Here is a 9869-nt window from a genome sequence, read left to right on the forward strand (position 1 = left end):
GCCTTTCTATCTTGAATGTCAAACCCGGGCATGACTCACGCATTTCCAAAACTACCATTCCCTTCTGCCGGCGTCAGCTCGGTCCCTTCCTTCCTTAGCAACTTCGGGTGGACGTGTGAGGGTGAGCCTGCGTGCTCTGCTCTGCAGCTTGTTTCACGCTGAGAACACCCTCGGTCCCTCTTTCTTTGCCTGCATGGTGTCACCTGCACACACAGCCCAGGGACCATGCTCCTATTTTCCATCTGTGCAAGGGGGCATCGTCCTTCCCACAGCAGCTGCGGCCCAGGCATGCTGTCCTGCTACGAAAGGCAGCTGAAAATGTAAAAAATGTCAGCTAGCCTTTCCTGTAAAAATGCAGAAGCTTTTGCAAGACAAGACCTAGCATCTTGCCCCACAGCAGCACCAGAAGTAACCATATGAGCACCCTGGCACAATTTAATTCCTTTTCTGGAGTGACTAACACCTCTATTATTCCCATCTGACCTCTGCAGACATCCTGCCATGCAATTGTGTCAAACTGTGCAGTGAGAAAGATAACTGGGCTTAAAACTGAACCATCCAGCATGTTTTTAATATTAGCACAGACGAGGGGTGAATTCTCCCAGCTGGGAGTGTGGCGCCGGCTCTGAGCAGCTCTGCCCAGCACCGCTCTTCTTCAGTAAGCAGTGAAACAAGTCCTCAGTGCCATACCCCAGCAGCGATGCATTGGACGTTACTTGCTTTTTTCCTTCCTGAGCTCCTGTGATGGCCTGTTTCCATCGCTGCCCTCTTCCTGCTTCCACTCCCAGATGGACTCACCACACAAAAATACTGAAGAAGCAGGAATTGTGTTGCAAATGCAGCCAGAGACTTCTATTGCATGAAGGCAGGAAGGATGCAGATACTAACTGAGAGCAGATGCCCTCAGTGTGAGTAACCTGGTGTAAACCATAGCCTCATGGTATCTTTGGCTCCATGAGAAAGAGTATTGCAGCAAGAAAGGCAGCACCAGCCCGCAGCACAGATATTGCCGTGTCCTTTGTCTGCAATTGGATAGCTGCTCTGCTTTCATTCAAATATAGTTTTCCATCAAAAATAACCCCGTGAACTTCACCACGGTGTCTTTTTCACAGAGTGGGCTCCAAAAGCAAGTAGGTTCTGCAATGCTGAAAGCTTCTGTGCACGGCCTGGGGGGCACAGCTGCCCTGCCACCACCCCAGCGCCTGGCACAGCTTTGGGTTTGCTTGTTGCAGTGACATGCGGAAGAGTGAGCTGTAATTTCAGGGGGCAGAAAATCTGACCCGAAATGTGCCCTAATGAGCCTGCAGCATTGCTGCTGCTGCTAGGTGCTGTCCCTGTAGGTCCCATAGTGCCCTCTGACCCGGGGAGCCCTGGGGCTCTGGAATGGAGCAGCAGTTTGCCACCCACAGGGTAGAGCAGTGCACCAGTGCACACCAGTGCACACCAGTGCACACCAGTGCAGCCTGAGCCCTTCTCTCCCCCCAGCTCCCAGGTGGGATTTTTGCACTCTTGTGCTCCCTCTGCTGGTCCTCAGCCTGGCACGGCCAGCACCACTTCGGCACTGCTTCAGCACCGCTCCAGGGCTGCCAAAACCTCGGGCCACCCCTGCTCCCCGCGGGCAGCAGCACCCCAGAGCACATCTCACAGCCCACCTGCAGTGAGGGAGAGGTCCCCATTGCTGGCCAGACAGAGGGGTGCTGCTGGGCTTGCACTGGGCAGAGCAGGGCCAGAGCCAGATGGGATCCACACGTTCTCAGAAGCAGCATCAGAAATGTTCCTCCAAAATAAAAGCTTAAAATAATGCCACTGAGAGTGATGCTAACAACAGAACAACGATGAAGATTGAGCAAACAGGACTGGTGCTGCATGGATCACTTTATTAAATAGTCACACATGGGCACAGACAGGCCACTCCGTCGGTTAACTCCTTTTTAAGAAGACAAAGTGCAGCTCTTTGCACCATCACCTCCACAGCTCACGCTGCGGTACCCGTGCAACAGGCCACCACCACCTGCAGCGACGTGCCACCAAAGCGTTGCAGTGCAAGGCCCGGTGTGAGGGTAGTTCAGGCTGCTGTCCGTGATCACATGTGGTTCTCCGACGTTTTCTGTCTTTGCGGTACTTGCCAGCTTTATTAGAAAGCTGTTTGCTGTTTCAAGGCTGCTTTCTAAAGGTTATTGCCAGCTAGGGAGGGAGGTGAGGGAGCTGCGCTCCACGCTGAGCACACGACAGCTGCCAAGGCACCTCTCAGAGGCCCTGTAAAGCCCGCTTATGGCTCAGGCCTCCTCCCCCCAGACATCCCAGGAGGGGACCTGGTTCAGGACGGGGCCACACAGCCCCTGCCCCAGCTCAGAGCCCCAGGTCCCATCCCCATCCCTGTCCACGCAGGCTGCCCTGCTCACTGGTGCCAGTCAGCTGTGTGTCTGGGGCTCAGAGAGAGCAGCCTGGAGCAATGGGAGCTTCGGAGGCAGGGGAGGGGGGAGAGGACATGAAGGAGTGTAGCAACAGAAAAAAAGGATGCTGTCAGTCTTTGCATACAGCCTCCTCCTGCTTCCTACCACCACCACGGCACCCCGGGACGCCCCACGCTGCACCAGGCCCCTCTACCACCACCCCAACATCTGGGCATCTCCACCTGGGGTCCGGGTCCAGCCTGGGGTGCGCAGGCTCAGAGCTGCTTTCCAGAGCAAACAATAAATCTTGAAAACAAGCATGGGGTTCTCTGTGAGCAGCTGAATTCAATGGCCAAGCTCTGCAACAAAGCCTCTTCCTGAGCACGGTGGCTCCCTGCCCGCTGCCCTCCCCGGGGGACGCAGAGGCGGCAGCGAGGAGGTGAGCTCTGGCTCCAGCTTGCAGACGGCAACTGCTGGGAAAAAAAAAAAAAAAAAAAAAAAAAAAAAACTGCCCAGAATTTTCGTCGTGTGCTGATGCCTTCCCTCGGTGTGGCCTTTCGCAGGGAAAAGCTCACAGGAGGCCGGGAAGAGGCACCCAGCGGCATTCACCCCTTGGCCCCTGAGCATCACAGCCGCAGGAACCTGCTGCTTATGCATTTTGCACACTGGCCAATGCTCCTGCAGAGATAAAATGCTGCATCCGAGTGACCTCTGCAGAGCCTTAGCAGACAACAGGGGTGCACCTGGCAACCTGTACCATGGGACTTTCTGGAGGTGAAGAGTCATCATACGGGCTTTGGCTTTGTACAGCTTGTTAGGGGAAGTACACTCCTGAGAGAAATCCCTCGTTGTTCAAGAACAGATCGCTCTGCTTTCTTGGAGCATTTTTGTAGATGCAAATAAATGGTTAAACACATGCAGTTGTCTCCCATGTTAACTTTCTTTGGTATCACCAACAGCTGCTTTCCTTTCAGCACAAGAAACCACAGTGCTGCAGTAAGTGAAAGTGCAGAAGAACTGGGGCTTGGATGGCAAAACCTTCCCAGCAAGAGGCTGATAAAATGGAACAGCAGAAGTTTTTCCATGGCTGTGAACAGCTCCGTTATCTCTTTGGGAGGCGAACCCCGTTCCTCTCCAAGGTGCAGGTGAGTTCGCAGCATCAGGCCTGGCAGCCCCTGGCTCTCTGCCTTCTGCAGCAGGAGTGTGGCTACAGCTAAGCTGTGATATGTTGCAGTATAGCGAGAGAAACAAATAAACTTCATTACTGCAGTTAATTCCATGGTGAAATTATTTTTCCAAATCTTCCCCAAACCAGATGTGGAAATATTTAGCTACCCCTGCACTCCTCTGGCTCCCTCCGCCCCCCCAAGCCTGAGCAAAGTGTTGCTGAGCAGATGAGAGGCAGGGGGAGGTGGAAACCGTGACTGGTTTCAGTGAAACTCATGGATTTCCCAATTCATGGTATCATTTACTGACATCATGAAACTAATTTGGGCTTTCTATTCTGCCTTTTTTACAGTTAGGTGTTTTCCCCAAGAGGCTAAAATTACTCTTTCTTTAAAACAAAATTGGATTTCTTCTCTGTAAGGAGTGCAGAAATGTAGATCCTGTTTCCAGAAGCCAGATTCAGAAGTCTTTTTGTTGTTGTTGTTGTTTTTAAATTGAAATATTTTACCAGATGCAGTCTTCCAAAAGGACCAAACAAAATGCAGTGGCTCTGGAAAACCATCCCATTGCCACCTCTCCCACATCACGGGCTGGAAGACAGAGACGAGGTCACCTCGCCTGCCAGCCCCAGGACCCAGGTGTCCAGCACCGCTGTTGCTGGGCATGTGGCCGTGTTTTGAAGTGCTGGATCGATCCTACACCCCGGACACAGCACACAGCCACTGCCCGCGTCCTTTCTCAGCTGCCTGCATGTGTTTCTTTCTCCCACTCGCAGCAAGAGCAATGTTACCGCACCCATTCGACTTGATGTTGTGCTGAGAGCAGGGAGCAGCACTCATTTAGGAAAAGCACTAATTAAACGTGTTCTGGGTGGTCTCGTTTTGGCACCCTGCCTTTTGGGTGAGACGGGTTTTGCTGCCGCTTCCCTCTCTGCCGCATTCCCTCCTGTCTCTCCTTCCCCAGCACCTACAGCCGTCTCTGCCGGGGGGCTCGGCAGCAGCTGCCCTGGCAGGTCCCAGAAATGACCGCGGCTTTCAAGGATAGACACCCAGGGATGGCGTTAAGCAACTGCTTCCTCATACTACTTCTTCCTCTACAAATAATGCTGCTGTTTGCAGTTTTGATGGAAAGCGTGAAGCTGCTATTAGATTTCACTGGAGCTAGGCCAGATGTGGCAGGCAAGTGTCTGGTCTTCTGTCCCAAACGGCGCTGCTGTAAGTGCATCTGCAAGGTGGTATGTAGTGCAGCCCCTCTCCAAGCCACACAGAGGTTTTGTTCTCTGCAAATGCTAGCTAATGTTGGGGGGCAGGGGCTGCCCTGGAGCCTCCTCAGCTCCCTCCTGGAGCTCCTGGTTTGGCCACAGACCTGTTTGCTTTGGAAATGGAGCTGGATCTCCTGGAAGCACCTGGCCAGGAGCAGTCCATGGGGTGACCGGCATCTCAGAGAAACGTGTTTTCCTAGTAGCTGGTTGGATGCCAGCTATCAGAGGTGCACAGCTTTGCTGCTTGGGTTTTCTTTTCACAAGTCCTCAGACCTGGTGTTTAGGAATTAATGTCTTCCAGGTAAAAAGCCAGGAGCCAGGCTGTCTTTCCTGTGAGGAGAGCCAAGGCATCAAAAGACAACCACTAACTTACCATTTCACAGACTCTTTACATGTCTAAGGGCTGCCTCCTGGGGCTACTGCCTTGAGTTGTACAACATAACTCTTGGATGGTATAATTTAATAGTATGTGTCATATGGCAGTGGTCCATGGGATGGTCAAGGAGCATGACAAAAAAAATATTCAACTGAAAATATCAGTTTTCCTACTGTATCAGCATAACAAGGACTTTTGCAAATGCCTGATGTCAGGACTGATTTGTATTGCAAATGTTCCTGCCTAATCTACAGCTCTGTATTAAATAACACATCATGCTATCACAACGTTTTGCTTTGCTAGGAGAGCACAATATTTACACACACATGCCCACGGTTCTGCTTTCCTGACAGAATGCCATATTAATGACAAATTACAAGTTTGGTAACACAAGTCAGAAATAGTTTGAAACCTGCCGGCTTTAGGGAAATAACACGAGAATGTTTAGACACAGGAAAATTGCAATAGCAGACAAAGTTATCGCAGGCTGGTTGAATAAATATTGATCTTCAAAACCGTTAACAGCTTTGCACCCAGAAGCCCAAGATGCTGTAGTGGATAATCTCACGGTGCTATTTGAGATGCGTGACAATAGCTTTGCTTTCAGGCTGCATTTCATTCACTGGTCAGCCCATCTCCCACCGACAGCGCTTGCCATCGATTTTATTTTTTATGCCCAAACTGCTGGGATTTGCCCAGATGGTGCAGGTTGGGCAGCGGCGGGGGGATTGAGCAGGGCAGACCCGGACCCACAGGGGGAGGATCTGGGTGTATGGCCGGGCGCCTGTGGAGCAGGGCCCACAGCGCTGCAGCAAGCACCGGCTCTGCCTCGGGGCAGGCAAAGCCTCTGCTGCCCCAGCCCGATCTCACCCGGCAGGGCAAAAGGCTGCCTGGCGCTAGGTGCAGGCGGGAGCCATTTCCACAGCCAACACGCTGGCATGTCTGCCCTCCGGAGAGCACTTCTGCTTCTCGCAGAGAGAGGAAACAAAGCAGAAAGCACGCCAGCCCTTTTCAGAGCGACCTTGACGTGCAGCTCCCCTCCCGCCCCGCCGAGCTCTGCTTTTTGTATCCTGCCTCTGTCCCGTCTCGCGCTGCCGCGAAGCCTCCACAGCAGTTTCAGGTCTCATCTCATGCAGTGGCGCATCCTCTGCTGAGCCTCTCCTCGCGCTCTCTATACTTGATGTTCCCGCTCCTGCTGGGCACTCGGACCCAAAAGAGGCAAATATTGAGGGAAATGGGTCCAGGCTTCCCTGGGGCTCTGTGTGGGCCCAGGCTGGAGCTGCGATGCTGTGGGTTTGTCCAGGGCAGGCTGGAGTTTCTCACTCTTCCCTGCCCTGAGTTTAGCTAGAATATTTTACAGGCAATCTTCTACCGAAATGTCGGCTGCACTATCAACCCGCCCCCTCCCCTGCACATAATCAAAATATTTTGATAACTGAAAAATGTCAGGCAAAAACAGCAAATTTTGCAGTAAATAAATAGAGCAAATAACTAAAATGACATGGAGGGAAGGAGTGAGGAGCTGGTGCCTTTGCTGAAGGTTTCCAGAGGCTGTCCCTTAACAACAAAAAAAATCTCTTAAAATTACCATTTTGACAAAAGTAGGCATTTTCTACAAAAATAAACCCCCCTCTAGTGGAAAAAGGGAGGGTGATGGTAGCAAACCTTGTTCTGCCGAGTCACACCTCCCTGCTGTGCAAGGCCAGCACTGCCTTCGAGAGCGCAGTATGGCCCGGCGACATGGCATGGCACGGCACAGCACAGGTCGAGGTGACAGCACAGCATGGGTCCAGGTGGCTGAGGACCCAGCGAACGCGAAGCCGCTCCTTGCACCAGACAAGCAGCGATTAGATGAATGAGCCCTCAGCGAGATACTAAACACATAGCAAGTATGTGTGACAAATTGCAATGACAAGGTTGTGCTGGCAGTCTGCATGGCGGGTAACGAAATCCCTGTCCAGACAGGGCTGCGCTCCGGGCACCCTTAGAGCCAAGCAAAGGAAGGAGTTGCTGCCAAAAAGCCGTCGGCACAGCCACCACACCCATTTTGCACACTGCTGCTCGCAGCCGAGGCCGCCACAAACACTGACACCGCACGGAAGGCTGGGGTTACGATGTCACACCATGCACGGAGCTGGGGAATTGCAAAACACCAAGGCTGGTGCAAAAGGGCCACCAGTCAGAGGAAAACAACCTTTGGAGGAGACGCACAAAGAAACCCCTCAGTCTGGCGGCAAGGGACCAAAACACTGGAGGAAGAAGCTTATGGAAGAAGGAAGCAGAGAGCTCAAGGTGGGCAGTGTATTTTTTTGCATGCAACAAATAAAGTGCATGACTGCCCCTTCTGCACCCGGTAAACCAGGAGGTGTTGGGGCCATGCACGCTTGCTCTCGCTCTCCCGTGCACAGCCCCTGGGGGCACCCCATGGAAACAGGGCGTTCCAGCGCAGGAACCCACTTTGGGGCTGGCTGATCACTCCCCCATGCCCAGAGGCAGCAGACGTTTATTAAGCCCAATATCTGTGGCGAGTCGCCAGGTTGGGCAGGCTGCTCCAGCAGGGAGCTGGGGGGAGCAGGGTCCCTGCAGGGCTTCCACTAAACCAGAATAAGTGCAGGGCTAGCAGCACAGCACCTAAAACCAGCGGCCGCTTTCTAAGAGATCTTTTGCCATTTGTCCCCTTTGACACCTTCTGTCCCACCAACAGCAGTCCTTGAAGGGTGTGTAACATCTGGATTTTCTGCTTTATTTTTCTCCCATTTGTAAAACAGCAAAGCCGAGCCTGTTATTCAGGGCCTGCTGGCAGGTTGTCACCTTCTGCCGAGCAAATCCACTGCGGGACTGACGGTGGCAGCGCCCGGGCAGGTGTGCACGTGGGAGAGCAGCTGGGGGAAGCAGCTCACAGCCTCACTGGGTAGCTCGGGCTCTCTGCTTTCAGCCCGAGTGATCTGCAGGGTGCATCTCTGCTTCATGAAGGCGGGTGCAGAGCATCCATCTGCAGAAATACCACAGCAAACGCAGTCCCTCTCCCTCCCCCCGGTCCCTGCGAGCAGCGTTCATTCTTTGCTCTCGCTGTAGATCCGGCATGCCGAGTCCTTCCTCCCCAAGAGTATTCTCCCTTTACAAAGCAAGATCATAAAGCAGTGACATAATCCAAGCTTGGCAAACACTTTTGCTGATGTTAAGCCAGTGCCTTTCGTGGTTCTCGCTGTTGCTTTTTAGTCCCCGATATAGATGGCGCAACCAGCTGATTAAATGTGCAGGAGCCTCCCAAGATACCGTTTCATTTGAAATGCTGACATTTATATTTGACATTCCAATAAGTGTGGGGCTCTCTCTCTTTTTTTTTTTTTTTTTTTTTTTTAATTAATTCTTGCAAGGGTGCGGGTCAGACAAAGCCGCGCATTGAAGCTCTCTGTAGAATAGGTGTGATTCAAACAGACAACTCCTGGCCAGACTTCCTAACTCATCTACCTCGCAACTGAGCCTGGAAGCCAAATTAATTAGAGGCCACCCACAAGCAGATGTGAGAGGTAGGTGAAGCTCCCCGCTCATTCATTCCCTGCCACATCTGCTCGGATCTCTGCGTGCTGGCTCAGGGTGAGTGGGAGGGCTTCGGTGCTAAAAAAATGACTCGATCCGTTTCGCTTTGACACCGAGGCGCAGTCAGGCAGCAAGGCCGAGCAGCGGTGGTAAACTGCGAGGAGAGGGGCAGAGAGTACCCCAGCTAGGATGCCTCGGTGAAGAGGTGTGATTGTTGGCGGGACGTGTCCCGTTTGACTTTATGGGATGTACGGAGCCTTTTTACGAGGGATACTTTCTGCTAGTAGCATAATAAAAAAAAAAAAGGACCGATTGTTTCTGCCATCTGAGAAAACCCTTGGCGGAGCAGGCAGACATCCAGGAATAATTAAGAAAATAATAGCGCACACCCAACAAGAAAAACACTGTTTGCTTAAAGACGAAGTCCCTGCAGACTGCTTGGTCGCGATCGCGTTTCTTCCAGAAGCCGCCAGCAGCTGGATTGCTGGGGCCGCGGGTGGGAAAAGCGCGGCGCTAGCACCGCCCTGCAGCACCGGGGCTGTGCCGCCGTCGGTGCCGCTACCGGCGCCCGCCCGCTGCAAACCAGCAGCGCTCTGCCCCTGCACGCTTCCACCGGGGGCTCAGAAGCACCTCGGAGGGCGCCGTTAACCGGCCCCGCCGCTCACCTGCGGGAGCAGGGCGGCGACCGCGGCGCTCTGCCGCTGCTCGCCCCGGGCTGTGCCCGAGCCCTGCGGGACGCGGCTCCCCGGCCGGCCGGGGGCTCTGCGGAGGGCTCGGGGGGGGGGGGGCTCGGTGGGTTTCCTCCCTCCCCGTGCCGCTCTCCGCCGTGTGCGGGGCCGGGTCCGCACCGCCCCCTCCCGCCCCGCCCCGCCCCGCCGGGCGGTGCCTGCCGCCGCCCCCGCTCCCAGCAGCCCTTGCAAACGCCTACAATGAAATTTGCGAAGTTTTTTCGGTTTCGGCGCCATTTTCGAGTGGACTCGGAGGTGAGGAGGGAGGGCGGGCAGGGCGGCGGGGACGGGGCGCCGCGGGGGGGCCTCTGCCGCCCCCCTCCCCGCCGCCGCCCGCTCCCCCCCCCCGACGGCACGGCTCGGCACGACGGGGGGGGCACAGCGGCGGCAGCGGCGGGGGGGGG

Source organism: Oxyura jamaicensis, chromosome 4 (genome assembly GCF_011077185.1).
Source record: "Oxyura jamaicensis isolate SHBP4307 breed ruddy duck chromosome 4, BPBGC_Ojam_1.0, whole genome shotgun sequence".
Lineage (NCBI taxonomy): Eukaryota > Metazoa > Chordata > Aves > Anseriformes > Anatidae > Oxyura > Oxyura jamaicensis.